This window comes from Schistocerca serialis, chromosome 7 (assembly GCF_023864345.2).
Source record: "Schistocerca serialis cubense isolate TAMUIC-IGC-003099 chromosome 7, iqSchSeri2.2, whole genome shotgun sequence".
Taxonomy (NCBI): domain Eukaryota; kingdom Metazoa; phylum Arthropoda; class Insecta; order Orthoptera; family Acrididae; genus Schistocerca; species Schistocerca serialis.
Genome location: NC_064644.1, coordinates 36,204,636 through 36,220,551, shown reverse-complemented (window position 1 = coordinate 36,220,551; position 15,916 = coordinate 36,204,636).

Below are 15,916 nucleotides of genomic sequence, written 5' to 3'. Positions count from 1 at the left end.
GCGCGGGCAGGATTTGTCACGTCTCGTCCCGCAGGAAGATAGTGTTTGTGAAGTGATAGAAAGTTCTGGCCCTAACCGGCAGACTTTACCAGAAATAGTTGATGTTAATGGGGAGCACGAGCAAGATTCGTCGTGTTTCGTCCCGCAGGAGTTGGATGTTGAAGTAGTAACGGAAAGTTCTGGCCCTAACCAGCAGACCTTACCGAAAGTTATAGTGATAGAAGTAGCCGACCCATCCGACGCAAAACTCCAGTTTAAACATTGCGAGAGTATTAAGGAGAAAGATTACGAAAATGTTAGTGATAGCCAGACACGATTGGTAGAAAAGCACTTAGATTACAGCGTTTATGAGGTTAGAGCTGACGTTATACGGTCGGACGGTAGCAGTGTGGATTGCGCAGATCCAGAGGAAGTAATTGCAAATACTATTGGGCACATTACGCCAGGTAGATTGGCAGATGAGATCAATCTGACCAAAGAGGAATCAACGAAGGTGACAATTAGTGAATTGATAGCAAAGCAACACTCACTAGTTGACGAGTTACAGGAAAAGGTTTCGGTATTGGAGGCGAAGCTACGGACCAAGCCTCAGGACAAACGTGTTGAAATTAAAACTGTATGTGAACAGAGGCTGAAAAAGCCGCCAGATAAGCCGGATTTAGGATCAAAGCCGGATGTTTTTTTCTGGAATGACCTGGATATAGATGAGGATTTAATGTGGGAAAATAAAGAAACAGTCGAGGATAAGTATAGACAGAAAGTAGTGTCTGTTAATATGGATGGCCTACAACTAAACGTGTTGACGGACACCGGTGCAGAATTGAGTGCTGTATCTGGGATAATATTTCAGTTACTGAAAGACAGACCTGGCATCGTAGTTATGCCAGTAACAGGAGTGAAAATTATCGGTGCTACTGGGAAGGCCAGTAAACCGGTCACAAAACAGATTTTTGTCAACTTCGAGATATGTGGGGCACGATTTGAACAAGAGTTTGCCGTCGTGCCAGACTTAACTATGGAAGTAATTATCGGGTTAGATTGGCTATTAAAGCACCGTGCAGTGATTAATTGCGAAAGCAAAACTTTGACATGTACGTCACAAGATAAAACAATAGTAGTTAGTTTTGACGAGGCAGGAGATGCTGTGCATAGGCAATACCAGCCTATACACATTGTTAACTGGCCGGATACCATTGACATAGGTATGAATTTGAACTATTGTAACGTGAGGAATCTCGGCATTGACAATAGTGTAGAAAGTGAGTTGGAAGGTATTGTAGACGGTGTGTCAAACGTAACACACGAACAAAGACGAGGCCTGTATGAAGTAATAATGAGGAATAAGAGTGTGTTTTCAGACAAACCGGGACTTGTGAAAGGATATAAATGCAAGTTGCATGTAATTACACGTGAACCATTCTTCGTGAGACCGTATGCTATACCGCTGTCCAAAAAGGAAGCAGTGCAATGGGAGATAGATAAGATGATCGAGTGGTGAATGATTGAAAGAAGTACGAGTTCATACAATAAAGTTTTGGTCATTGTAGCAAAACGGGATGGTAGTGTGCGTATTGTGATTGACGCACGCATGTTGAATAGGGTGGTTCAACGCGAAACAGACAGACCAGAGAGTATGGAGGAGATTTTGCAACGGTTTCATGACGTTAAGTTCATGACTAGCCTTGATCTGATGGGTAGTTACTGGCAAATAGAACTCGAAGAAGAAGAATCTAGGCCATACACCGCCTTCTTGTTTGCGGGCAGGTGTTATCAGTATAGAGTACTGCCGTTTGGACTTAATATATCTGTGTCCATATTCATCAGGCCCCTAGATAAAGTGCTAGGCCCGGCTTTGAGTTCAAGATTAACTGTATATGTTGACGACCTATTGTTGGCCAATGCCACTTGGCATGACCATTGTGGCCTGTTAGATGAAGTTTTTAGAGCACTGCGCCGTGGCGGAATCACTCTAAAGCTAAAGAAATGCGAATTTGTGAAGCAGGAACTGAAATTTTTAGGGCATGTAATTACCACTGCTGGTGTTACGAAAGACCCAGAGAAACTAGAGGCAACAAGGAATTGTCCTCCACCCAAGTCTAGGAAACAGTTAAAAAGTTTTCTAGGGCTCACAGGATTTTACCGTAAATTTGTAAAATGACAAGTGTTTAATGATGAAAATTTGAATAACCTCTTACGCAAAAATGTTCTGTTTGTGTGGACTAACGGATGTCAGGCCGCTTTCGAGAGATTAAAAGACGAGTTGTTAAGATCTAACATACTATTTCATCCTGATTTATCGCTACCCTTCCATCTGAGAACGGATTCGTCGAATTACGGGGTGGGGGTAGAACTGTTCCAAGAAGTTGGTAAAGGAGAAGGTAAGGAACACCGGACGATAGCGTTCGCGAGTCGAACTTTATCAAAAAGTGTGCGAAACTACACGATTTCTGAGAAGGAGTGTCTCGCTATCGTGTGGGGATTCAAGAAGTTCAAGGATTACCTACGGAACCGTATGGTGATTATTCATACGGGCCATAAAGCACTCACTTATCTGAAGGCTTGTAAACTACTTCACGAATGACTGACTAGGTGGTCGCTGTATTTACAGCAATTTAACTATGACATCCGTTATGTAAAAGGGACCGACAATTGCGTAGCGGATGCGCTGTCGCGGTTGGCCTAGTCTAATCAAGATGTATTGAAAGATGAGTCAGATGGAGTGGTCAAATTATACTATTTTAAAGAAGTTGAGGGACGTAAAATAATAGCGAACATCTGTAAGAATCTACGTCGCCATCAGAACGAGGACGGTTTTTTAAATATGGTGAAAACCCGATATGACGAAAGGAGTCCAGAAGGATAGAAATTAAAGAAGTATTACAAGATATACGATCGTATCTTCTACATACGTAAGGGTGAAGATAGTAATATTTGGCGGGTATGCTGGCCCACCAAATACGTTACGTAAATAATAGACTACTACCATTTGGCGTATGGTCACTGTGGACCAAAGAAATGTATGGAAAAGCTAAGTGAAGTAGTGCATTTTAACAACATGTTAAAACGCGTTACTGACAGAGTGAAAACTTGCGATTTATGCCAGAAGGTGAAGGTTACCAACTGCACGAGTCGTGGTCCTATGCAAAGTATAAGGCCTAACGACACCTTTGAATTACTGTGCGTGGACTTAAACGGACCTTTGCCCAAGTCATCAGGAAACTTTGCTTACATTTTAGTAGTGCTAGAAGCTTTTTCCAAGTTCATCAAACTATATCCGATTAGGAAAGCTACAGCCAAAGCGGTCTATAGCAAGTTTGTGAACGATTATTTTGTTCGTATTGGTAAGCCCAAGGTGATTCTATCAGACAATAGGGCACAATTTAGTTCTAAGTTGTGGAATGAAGGCATGGCAAGTAATGGGGTCGAAGTGATCCATATTTAAGCTTACTGTCCGGCTGGAAATCCCGCTGAGAGGTATATGCGCGAGCTAGGCCGACTTTGCCGTACCTATTGCCACCACAACCTTAGGGCATGGGGAAAATATGTTGCAGTATTTGAGAGAGTTATGAACACCTTGAGATATGAATCTACGGGATATTCTCCAGAGGAAATCCTGTTAGATGACAGAAGTACAAGTTTAGTGGAAGGGTAAATCTAATTCCCTCCATGGATTGACATTAGTATTGGTGTGAAAAATGATCGTTTGTGAGAAATAATGAAGCTAAAAGCCGATGCTCGCATACATCGTCGTGACGCTAAAGCGCGTTTTGCTAAGTTTGCAATCGGAGACTTAGTACTTGTAAAAGCTCATGAGAAATCGAGCTAGATAGACAATGAAATCTCTAAATTTAAGTTTGTCTATAATGGACCATATAAAGTCATTGGTATACCTCACACAAATGCTTATTGCTTAGAGCAGGGCCGCACAAACACGGAAAACTGCACTCGTGCAAAGCGAGGTGCAGCGAGTGCCTGCAAGTGCATCGGTCCAACTCGGCATACTTCGCCTCAACTCGGCTTGCTAGGTGAGGCCGACGCTGTGCACTGCCAAATGCGCTGCCAGACAGCTTAGTCAACATTGGAATACGTAAGCGCAAGACAATTACCGGAATAATGAACCATCTGCTCCAAAAAAAGGGAAAATTGCCGAAAGTCAATTTAAACCGGAATGGGAACTCTCCTACTTTTTTGTGTGTTGTGACGATAAAGTCAAATGTCTAATCTGCGGTACGCTAATTACGTGTGTCAGAAAATCGTCTATTGAAAGGCACTGCAGCAAATTGCATTCAGAAAAGTATAGTGAGTGATATATAACAGGGGATGCCAGAGAGGAAGAATTACGGAAGTTGCAAACCCTTGCAGAAGAGAATTCTGTATCTACAAACGGGGTTTGTTGCAAGCACTTTAGCATGTATACACTCCTGGAAATGGAAAAAAGAACACATTGACACCGGTGTGTCAGACCCACCATACTTGCTCCGGACACTGCGAGAGGGCTGTACAAGCAATGATCACACGCACGGCACAGCGGACACACCAGGAACCGCGGTGTTGGCCGTCGAATGGCGCTAGCTGCGCAGCATTTGTGCACCGCCGCCGTCAGTGTCAGCCAGTTTACCGTGGCATACGGAGCTCCATCGCAGTCTTTAACACTGGTAGCATGCCGCGACAGCGTGGACGTGAACCGTATGTGCAGTTGACGGACTTTGAGCGAGGGCGTATAGTGGGCATGCGGGAGGCCGGGTGGACGTACCGCCGAATTGCTCAACACATGGGGCGTGAGGTCTCCACAGTACATCGATGTTGTCGCCAGTGGTCGGCGGAAGGTGCACGTGCCCGTCGACCTGGGACCGGACCGCAGCGACGCACGGATGCACGCCAAGACCGTAGGATCCTACGCAGTGCCGTAGGGGACCGCACCGCCACTTCCCAGCAAATTAGGGACACTGTTGCTCCTGGGGTATCGGCGAGGACCATTCGAAACCGTCTCCATGAAGCTGGGCTATGGTCCCGCACACCGTTAGGCCGTCTTCCGCTCACGCCCCAACATCGTGCAGCCCGCCTCCAGTGGTGTCGCGACAGGCGTGAATGGAGGGACGAATGGAGACGTGTCGTCTTCAGCGATGAGAGTCGCTTCTGCCTTGGTGCCAATGATGGTCGTATGCGTGTTTGGCGCCGTGCAGGTGAGCGCCACAATCAGGACTGCATACGACCGAGGCACACAGGGCCAACACCCGGCATCATGGTGTGGGGAGCGATCTCCTACACTGGCCGTACACCACTGGTGATCGTCGAGGGGACACTGAATAGTGCACGGTACATCCAAACCGTCATCGAACCCATCGTTCTACCATTCCTAGACCGGCAAGGGAACTTGCTGTTCCAACAGGACAATGCACGTCCGCATGTATCCCGTGCCACCCAACGTGCTCTAGAAGGTGTAAGTCAACTACCCTGGCCAGCAAGATCTCCGGATCTGTCCCTCATTGAGCATGTTTGGGACTGGATGAAGCGTCATCTCACGCGGTCTGCACGTCCAGCACGAACGCTGGTCCAACTGAGGCGCCAGGTGGAAATGGCATGGCAAGCCGTTCCACAGGACTACATCCAGCATCTCTACGATCGTCTCCATGGGAGAATAGCAGCCTGCATTGCTGCGAAAGGTGGATATACACTGTGCTAGTGCCGACATTGTGCATGCTCTGTTGCCTGTGTCTATGTGCCTGTGGTTCTGTCAGTGTGATCATGTGATGTATCTGACCCCAGGAATGTGTCAATAAAGTTTCCCCTTCCTGGGACAATGAATTCACGGTGTTCTTATTTCAATTTCCAGGAGTGTATTTTGGTTAAAGGTCATGCGAAACGAAATAACAATTGTTTAGATTCCTTAGTTTTCATTTTTGCATACATTATTTCTAACATATCTTTTTTTCTCTACTTTAGGGTGAAGAAGATGAGGGGCGTTGCGAAAGGACTCTCAGAGCTAGTTACAAAGTTGCTCTACGTTTAGCAAGAGCTGGGAGGCCATTTATGGACGGGCCATTAATAAAAAACATTTTGTTGGACGTAGTAGAGACAATGAATCCCACATTAGCTCCCACGTACAGCAGAATACCAGTTTCCAGAGTGACAATACGTCGGAGAATCAACAACATTGCTGAGAATTTGCATGAACAACTGGCAGCCAAAATTGAAAACTTCCTAGCGTACTCCATCGCACTTGATGAGTCCACGGATACTAACGACACGACTCAGTTAGCAATATTTTTGCGTGGCATGGTCGACGACCTACATGTAACGGAAGGGCTCCTGGATATGATTTCGTTGAAGGGCACTGTTACAGGGGCGGATATTTTAGCAGCTGTTGAAATGGCAGCTGAAGGAATAGGACTCCCTTGGGAAAAGCTGTTTTCCGTAACCACAGACGGGGCACCAGCAATGTGTGGTAAAGCAAAAGGGTTTATTGGCCTACTGCGGAAAAAACTTAACATGCCGAATTTACCTTCCATTCATTGTTTTGCACACCAAGAGGCTCTTTGTGCGAACGTTATCGGTCTTCAAGATGTGATGAAGGTAGTGGTGCGTATCGTGAACTACATTCGTTCTCATGGACTCTCTCATCGCCAATTCAAAGAGTTTTTGATTTCCTTTGAAGAGGAGTATCCAGATATTCCCTACCACGCTGAGGTGCGCTGGCTGAGCAAAGGGAAAGTGATTTCCCGAATTTTTCGACTATGCCACACTGTGGCTCAGTTTTTGGAGAGCAAAGGATGTCCGGAGCCACTTTTTCATGACCCTGAATGGGTAGCTGACTTAGGATTTTTAGCAGACATTATGGCTCTCCTAAATGATTTAAGTCTGAAACTCCAAAAAGAAAACAATCTCATCAACGATATGATCAGCAATGTAAACGCTGATATGTGGAGTAATCGGGTCTACTGTCGGATGTTTGTGTCGCTCTGGCACAATATTTCGGCCACGTAACTCATTGCCTTCTTCAGGTGCTACCTGAGGCTGTCGTGTTGGAGGATCTTGTCCAGTATTTATGCCCAGAGGGCGCTGGGTGCTCTCTTTGCCGTCCGCGCCCGCCTGGCGCACGTGCGTCTCGCGGACTCCGAGAAATCGCTTCATGACGTCATCAGAAAGGCTGAAAGCGTGACAGCGCAGCCTGGTGACTAGACCTGTAAACAACTCTGTTGACTTAAGTGACGTCACACGTTGGCTTACAGTGTTTATACAGACTTGCCTTCAGCTGTTGTTTTGGAATGCCAAATCAATCCAGATTGTTTGAATGAAGCTTCCGTTAACAGAATAAAATGTAGAAAGAAGGTTTAAATGCGAATAATCTGGAATATGGTGACGATAAATTCGCAGCGTAGTCAAAGTTACATATTAGAGTCGTACGTGATTGATTGAAGCCAACTGATTACAAATTATTGGTCAAAAGGCAGAGTGATTTATAGCATAACACATATTACGCATTGCAGACAATGTGTCTAAATGTTTTTAACGCATTAACTGCATCTTACTAATGTAGGCTAACTACCACTGAGATGTTTGCAGCACGAATTTGTCTTTGAACCCATACCAGCAGTAGCAAATGCGGAAAAACGAATCAAATATGGTAAAGGATGCGTAGTGGAATGCCCATTGCATTTTTCCAGTTTGTGTACGATATCTGTACGTAATATGCATCAAAACACGTCGGATGCTTGTTCATTTTCTAATATAGGTTTTTTGGGGATGACCTAGTAGTTTTATTATTTTTATTATGAGAAATGCGTTAAATGTGGGAAAGTGCATTTAAATATGCCGCAAACAACTATTAGGCAAAGACACACGTCAGTCTGTTACCACAACCTTTATTTCTCATTTGCTGTGTTCCACAACTGTCAACGAAATTATCGCTTTTCAACCAAATGTAGACCTCAGACTATGCTACAAATAAAGTTATTACTCCAGTCAAGGTTTCTAGGTAAAAGGGGGCGAAATCCAGTATAGTGCTCTTGCCCAGATATGTGCTCTTGCCCTGTGTGTGTTACCGATATGCTTAAATTTTGATCGTTGTTTTTCTGTACACAAACAGCTATATGCCAATCACATCTTCCTGTATGTAGTTTCTCAAAAATCCAGTTTATGTGATCTTAAGATAAAAAGAGCTCAATAGAGCTTAATAGATCGAAGCAATACTGACATCTCCAAATTGTAAGACTGCTATAGATGCAAGCCACTGACTGTCAGAGTGTGTCAGTGGGACAAATCATTTGAAGTAAATCACAAAGCTTTAGGTTAGTTCAACTATTACTTCTTAATGTAGTAGGCAGTCACAATTTTCTTCCGTATTTTTATGTATATACATACTACACCAGCAACCAAATGGTACCGTTCCACTCGCAAATAGAGAGAGGGAAGAAAGTCTGTCTATCATCCGAGCCCCGATTTCTCATGCCTTCTAAATTTTCTCAATAGTGTTATACAAAATAATACTCGCACATAGTTTGAAACTACTGGTAACCTATCTAGCATCCAGCCTCTGAGTTGCTTCAATGTGTTGCTTAAATCTGACCTGGATCTCAAACTTTGGAGCAGTACTCATGAATGTGTCACATAAGTGTTCTATACGGGTGTTCCATTTCCAGTCACAAAACGTATTCATCTTCCCAGAGAAAGGAAGTAATGACCCTGAAAGCTAGAAATGGTTTTTTTATTCAAGTGTTGTTATTCTCTCATACTTCATACAAAGCATTTCAGAATCTTACAATGAGTACTGGCAGCCCTACACATAATGGTAACATTAAAACCCTGTTAATTTGAACCTTAGTGTTAACTAGCATATGCATCCTTGAATCGAAACACTATGTTTAATTATAATTATAGAAGGAGAGGCTAATAAAATAATTTTTTTACTTAGCATTTTTTAATATCTTAGGATTTTCAGTTTTCTGCCTTATGTCTAGCAGCAACCTGTTAAAGACTTTCGATCAGAATGTGAAATTCCATTCTGAATCACAGGCAGAGATGTATAGTCTACATGGACATTGTTTTTCCTTCCAGTATTTTGCAAGTTCATTTCACTGAACAGAGTAAAATTACCCCTATTATGAACAACAAATACTATTAGGGAGTAAATATGTTGACATATAAGTGAAAGACTCCGAAGGCCCTGAAGAGACTTCTATAAGAAGCTGCACTATCGATTTTACACAATAATTTTACTCACATGGATCAAAAGTTCTGTTAACTTGCCATATCAGATTTGAATAATATCGCAAGCTTTTCATAACAGCCTCCATCACCGTCACCAGTAATGGTACTGGTAAGTAATGGTATGGTGTACTGTAGCAGCACTTTAAAAGTGTTTCAATTCAATTGATTCTGCATTATTTCTCTTCCCCATGTCCTTGACATTAATGCTACCAAGTTATGTTCTTGTATGGTAATTAGTTTCCATGTTATAACATGTTAAATATAGAAAGTTTAACTGTAACCAAGCAGTAGTTAGTTTTCTTTCATGACAATATCAGTTCCAGTGCACAACTGAATTTAAAAATCTGTCTTGTGGGGTGAAAATCCGTTACTGCTGCTATCTTGTGCTGACAATGAGATGACTTTCATAGAAATACTGAGTTATTTCATTTGTAATACAGTTTCATAGTTTTTGAAGTTTCTCATGATCTTTACACTTGCATGCAATGGGTGTAGCATCAGCATACAGAACTATCTTTGAATTTGAGGAGCAGTATCGTGTCATTTACTCAAATCAACAAAAGAAAGTATCCCAGTACAAAGTCCTGGGTATCCTGTATTACCTATCAGTAATGTTAGATCTGTGTGTGCCACTCACCATCCTTATGAGTGAAAACTGATTTGTATTAGATAAGGTTTTATTAAACTGTGAACAATTATCAGCATAATTACCAGCCGTTTTCCCTTAGTATTTACTATCTCTCTCTACAAGCAACTGATAGAGATTAGCTAAAACAAATCTGTAATTTCAGATGGAGGTCTGTCTATATCTAAAATTATGTTTCCTTTCCCATCTATAGCTTATCGCAGAAAGTTGAGTAACACCTTCAACACACAGGAATTACATCTTTGAGCACCAATTATTGCCACTTTTTGCAACATCACCATAAGGTTTGATATCCCTACTGAAAGATGAGCAGAAATTCTTTGTTAATGGGTGCATAATACCAGTGCTCAGTAATAACTCAAACATCTGGTTTATTAAAACATGCTATTATGTCCAAATTATTGTGCTTATTTCCTAGGCTCGTAAAGTTTTGGAGGATGATCTTGGTTTGCAGGTTGCATTGTATTCACATATTTTTATTTATTTATGTTCTTTTTTTTTTGTAACCATAAATATCCCCATTAAGCAAATCAGATGTGCTTGTCAAACTGGGAAGAGGAAACAAAAAGGCCACACATGTACAAAATAATAATAAAAGGAAAGATTCCAAAAGAGTTCCTGACTGCAAAATGTAAAACTTAATTGTTTTTGGATATATTACTTCTTATATCCTTCATTCAAAAACTCAAGAAGGCTGTTAGTTTAGTGTCTTCAAGGCATAATGCTGTTTCATTGAGCATCGCAACAATCAAGTCTGAGACAGTAGTGTACTATGATACTACCTATGAAGAAATTGATGCACTGGATGTGAAGTGCACAGTTTAGTCTACCCAGCAGGTTCCAGAAGATGGCCCTGCACTGTTCTATACCATCATGAATATAGCTATACATTAGTGATATATTCATCACTGACAGAAAATTGAATAATCACATTTTTGCTTCAAGTTTCTGAAATGGCAGTTGATGAGATCCTATCTGAAGAGACAGCTATCAACCCACACTTTCAGCACGAGGTAGGACTAGCAGTTATCAGAATTCTGAAATGTGGATCTTGTAAACCTAGAGTTGCTCTAGGAAAACAAGTAAGATGTGACACGTGTTCCAGATCAAAGATGAGAAAATAAAAGCTCGCTGTATTAGTTATAGCACACAAATATGCAGTGAATAAGAAGTGTGAAATGACTGTGTTCACCGGTCGGGGTGGCCGAGCGGTTCTAGGCGCTACAGTCTGGAACCGCGCGACCACTACGGTCGCAGGCTCGAATCCCGCCTCGGGCATGGATGTGTGTGATGTCCTTAGGTTAGTTAGGTTTACGTAGTTCTAAGTTCTAGGGGACTGATGGCCTCAGAAGTTAAATCCCATAGTGCTCAGAGCCATTTGAACCAACCATTTTTTGACTGTGTTCAAAGCTATGTAGACTTGTTTAATTCCTGGTTTAAGTAATTAACATTATTTCATTGCTGTTTCCTGTTGTCATCCATTAATACCTCAATGTCAACAACTACTTTGTTACTTTAAAACCTTCAACATGTTCACTGTGGTTGACACAAAGGTCAATAAGAGCTACTAACAGCGTGCTTTTAAGTGTCATCTGCAGTGAATGTGCAAAACAAGAACATTTTTGCAATTTAATTGAAAGTCCTAATTCAGCTTCCTTTTTCAGGCATGTTTATTTTTAAATATTAAAACTGATGAGAGTTTCATTACTAGACCACTAATTTGGATATCTGAATGACATCATCCCAGCACTGTAACAAAATGTGCACCATACATACACAGCAGGTTCAGTGCAATCTCTCCTCTCCACAAATTTGCACCTCAGATGTGTTGTATGTCATATAATACTACAGTTAATTTTCCATATATCTGAGCAAAACTAGTTCTTGTGTGTCCAAGTTTATCTCATCTAGGCATTGCAACTTTCCCTTAACTTTAGTGTGCTTTACAATAAAATTTGTATAAAAAGTTTTCTGTGTAAATTACCTATTCTACACCTACAGCTAATGCTTGTGTAACCCAGTGTGCCATTCAGGTGGATTTACTTGTGTGTCAACATAATTGTCAGGTTTGGTATGAAAGGGTTTCTTGAAATATATTCCCACATAAATTTTTTAGTATCTATTCTCAGTTGCAAAATATATTACGCTCTGTCAGTGCCATTTCAATGCAAAAATTTTAAATCATGCTGGGCAATATACCAATAACACAGTTCCAGCACACCTCAGAAATTTGATATTAGTTGCTTCAACCAATGAGAATTACGGACCAAGTCTTGCACTGCCCTGTTTTGTGTATTAACCCGTTGGCTGGCATGAAGGTGCCAGTGGTCACAGCAGACTGCTCTGCTGGGGCCAGCAGTGATATGGTAACAACTAGGTATCAGCAATTTTACACTTTAATCTTACTGAGGAAAAATATTTACTTATATTTGATATTTCTTGCCATTTCCAGACTATTTTTGGGTCTACAGTATTTTTATTTAAATGTTTTACAAAACCAAACGAATAAATGACTACAAAGTTATTCATGAATTCATTTTTAGATACATATTTAACTGTGTAAAGAATAATTCCTGAAACAGTAATTAGCATTCTAGCTGTTCTTTTTAGCCAAGACTGTACAGATGCATATACTTCACATTCAAAGTTCCTAAATGCCTGCTTAACAGATTGACTACCATGCTGCTCACAGCAGAGCAGGACACTTAATGCTGTATGCCAGACCTGGTGGTGAAACATCCATTACTAATCATGTCAGGGTCAAGAAATGCAGAAGATAATCTCTCAGGGAGTACTATAATCTAAAAACGTAAAATTATAACTAAAAAGGCCATTTACAATTATGTCTACCAAGCAAATTATGCTTTCAGTCAGTGATTTCTTTTGCCATAAATGACTAGTGAACGCACATGCCAGAGGATGGTAAATATTCATACTTTGCCTCTGAGAAGCAGCAAAGCCATTAGAAACAGCTATGCACATAGTCCAATTTATGTTGAAATTATCACCTGGGTATTTTAATTAAATTTGGTCTACTATAAGCAACATGATAAAGGAATCAAAAGAAACACACACATACTGAATTAATTTCTTTATTAACAACGCTCGGATTTCCACATCACCATAGAGGTACCAAGCTTGATGCGTTACTCGTTTTTTTTACATGGCGAGTTTCCCCAGTAGGCCTATAAACAATGAAACAGACATAAAGCCACTTCTCGCTGTCTTCTCTTCTTTGGATTTTCACTTCAGAAACTGAAACATCCATTACAAAAGCAGATTAAATCACTCACAAATCTGGATTCAGTCACTGCAATTCATACCTATTTTAATGTAAAAAATACTGACTATGATGAATGATGTAATTTTGAACATTCAAAAGTTTTCAAATGTGCATGTTACTGATGTTAGAATACAGTTACTACACAATTTTTGATCAGGAAAAAGTTACGATGATTGCAACATAAATACCGAAGCCATTTTTTATGAGAATACGCCGTTACTACAAGTAATCCACATAGAAGCATTGAAAGAAACTTTACTGGGTAACATAATGCATCAGAACACTATAGGCACAAAGAATGAAATTTCTGTAGATTTACCATACACTTTACTTTTCTTGAGCATTATAAGATTACTAACGGAACTTACTTACCGTCCATTATTTGGAATATAAACTATCCTTTCTCCTCTGCAAACATCTGCTTTTGCAGCAAGTATTATCAATTTTTTCCGTGATTGAAAAGCTTTAACGCACACAAATCACAAAACCCGCCATTATACACACACACGCAGGCATTAGCATGTCATGTTCAAAGAATATCCGCGTTCCGAAAACTATCAGCGATATTGGCTAGCGTGAGAGACGACGTCATGTCATGATGTGACGTCATGATTCCTCAGGGCCCGCGAGACGCTTCTCCTGGCGCTGCTTGTAATGTGTTGTCTCTTCCCCGGTGTCCCCTCGGACGTCCGCTCCCGACTTGGGCGCCATCTGTGGCAGCTCTCTGGGGCCTGTCCTGTGTCGGGCGTTCCGTTCGCGGTCCGCGCCCGCCAGGTGCTGCTGCTGAGGTTTTTACCCCTCCCTGGTGCTCCCACGGACGTCCGGTCCCGGCTCGTCCACCATCTGTGGTCGTGGCATTTGTCTGGGGCCGGACCCGCATGTGGCGTTCCGTTCGTGGTCCGCGCCCACTTGGCGCTGCTCCTGAGGTGTTGGCACTTCCCTGGAGCTCCGACGGACGTCCGCGCCCGCCTAGTCCACCATCTGCAGTTGTGGCAGCTGTCTGAGGCGCGGACCGCGAACGGAACGCCAGACGCAGGACAGGCCTCAGAGAGCTGCCACAGATGGCGCCCAAGTCGGGCGCGGACGTCTGAGGGAACACCGGGGAAGAGACAACACATTACAAGCAGCGCCAGGCGGGCATGGACGGCACAGAGAGCACCCAGCGCCCTCTGGGCATAAATACTGCACAAGATCCGCCAACACGGCAGTCTCAGGTAGCACCTGAAGAAGGCAACGAGTTACGTGGCCGAAATATTGTGCCAGAGCGACACAAACATCCGCAGTAGACCCGATTATTCCACATGTCAAGATCTCGCCGGGAAAGCCGGAAGAGATATGATGTAAACGCTTTCCAGTATAAACTGAAGCTCCTCAAAAACAACCTTTCAGAGAAAAATACGCAACACTTTCCTGAACTAGGTAAGCGAGATATAAATTTTACCTTTATTAAAACAGCCTGATTTTTATAACCGCTCTAATCAAAACGGTACTATGTTTTTGTTTGACAGCATCTGTGCAGGAAGGAGTGCGCGTTGAAAAATACGTCGAGGTGCTACAATCCCTTGAAAATGCGTTTAACGACCGATTCCAGGTAATGTGCCGGTATATGACATACAGCTAAATAAAGGAGATAGAGTTACATATGCAAGTGTAACATTACATTAAAACCAATAGTACACAATACATGTTTATTAAAATCTATCCCATTTTAGTACTTCAAAACAACGGCTTACATTACTTTCATTTATTAACATTGGCTTTGTTATTGTTTCAGGAAATTACCTATCTGCAGCCAATTCTCGATGTTTTTGTGAAACCTATTTCGATGTATATTGAAAGTGCGCCTTCAGATTTACATTTCGAACTAACTGATTTGCAAAGCGATGTTCACCAAAAGGATGTGTTTTACAATACAATAGGTTTTCTCCAATTTTACCAGAATTTGCCAAAGGATGAATTTCCCAAGATACACAGAGAAGCAGCGAAGATTATTCCTATGTTTAATTCCACTTGTGTATGTGAAAGGTTTTTTTCTGTTTTGTCTTCTACAAAAACTAGATTGCGTGCGAGTATTTCTAGTTGTAATTTATAAAATTCTCCCAGAATTGCTGTCAGCCAATCTCTTGTTCCAGATCTTAGTAGCATAATTGCAAATAAAATAAAGAGCACATTGGAAGACACATTTGTGTTGAAACCAAATTTAAAATTGTTACCATTACAGTCATTACATAAATCTCTTTTGTACCAGTACACCAAAGTAAGCTCTCCACCTAGTGTACATTAGTATTTGGCAATGACGAAGACAACAGGGTAAAAGCTTTGAAACAAGTGGAGACAGGTGGCGTGAGCGACACAAGCTAAGGAAGTGAGAGGCAGCACTGTTGCGCAAAGTCAAGGAGTGGGGGGTCCGCACCGTCGTCAACATAGCGTAGCCATCTTCTGCACTCTGCACTGCGCGATGCACCGGTGCATGCACCTTGTGCGGCCCTGGCTTAGAGTATCCAAGCTCTGGAAAACTATTAGGTATACGGAACATTGTAGACTTGAAATTGTACCAACCAGGGATTGATTAATGCCACAGAAAGGGTAATTTGTACAATATGTAAATATAGAGTGTAACATTTAAGGATTTGCTAGGTTGCCATGCTTTTGCCTGACCAAGAGGTCATTAAAGAAGTTGTAATTAATAAGTAAGTAATTTTGATTAAATTATTTAAGAGTAACTGATTATTAATCAATTGAAAAATCCAAGCTGCTAGTTTAAGTTTTCAGCTGAGTCA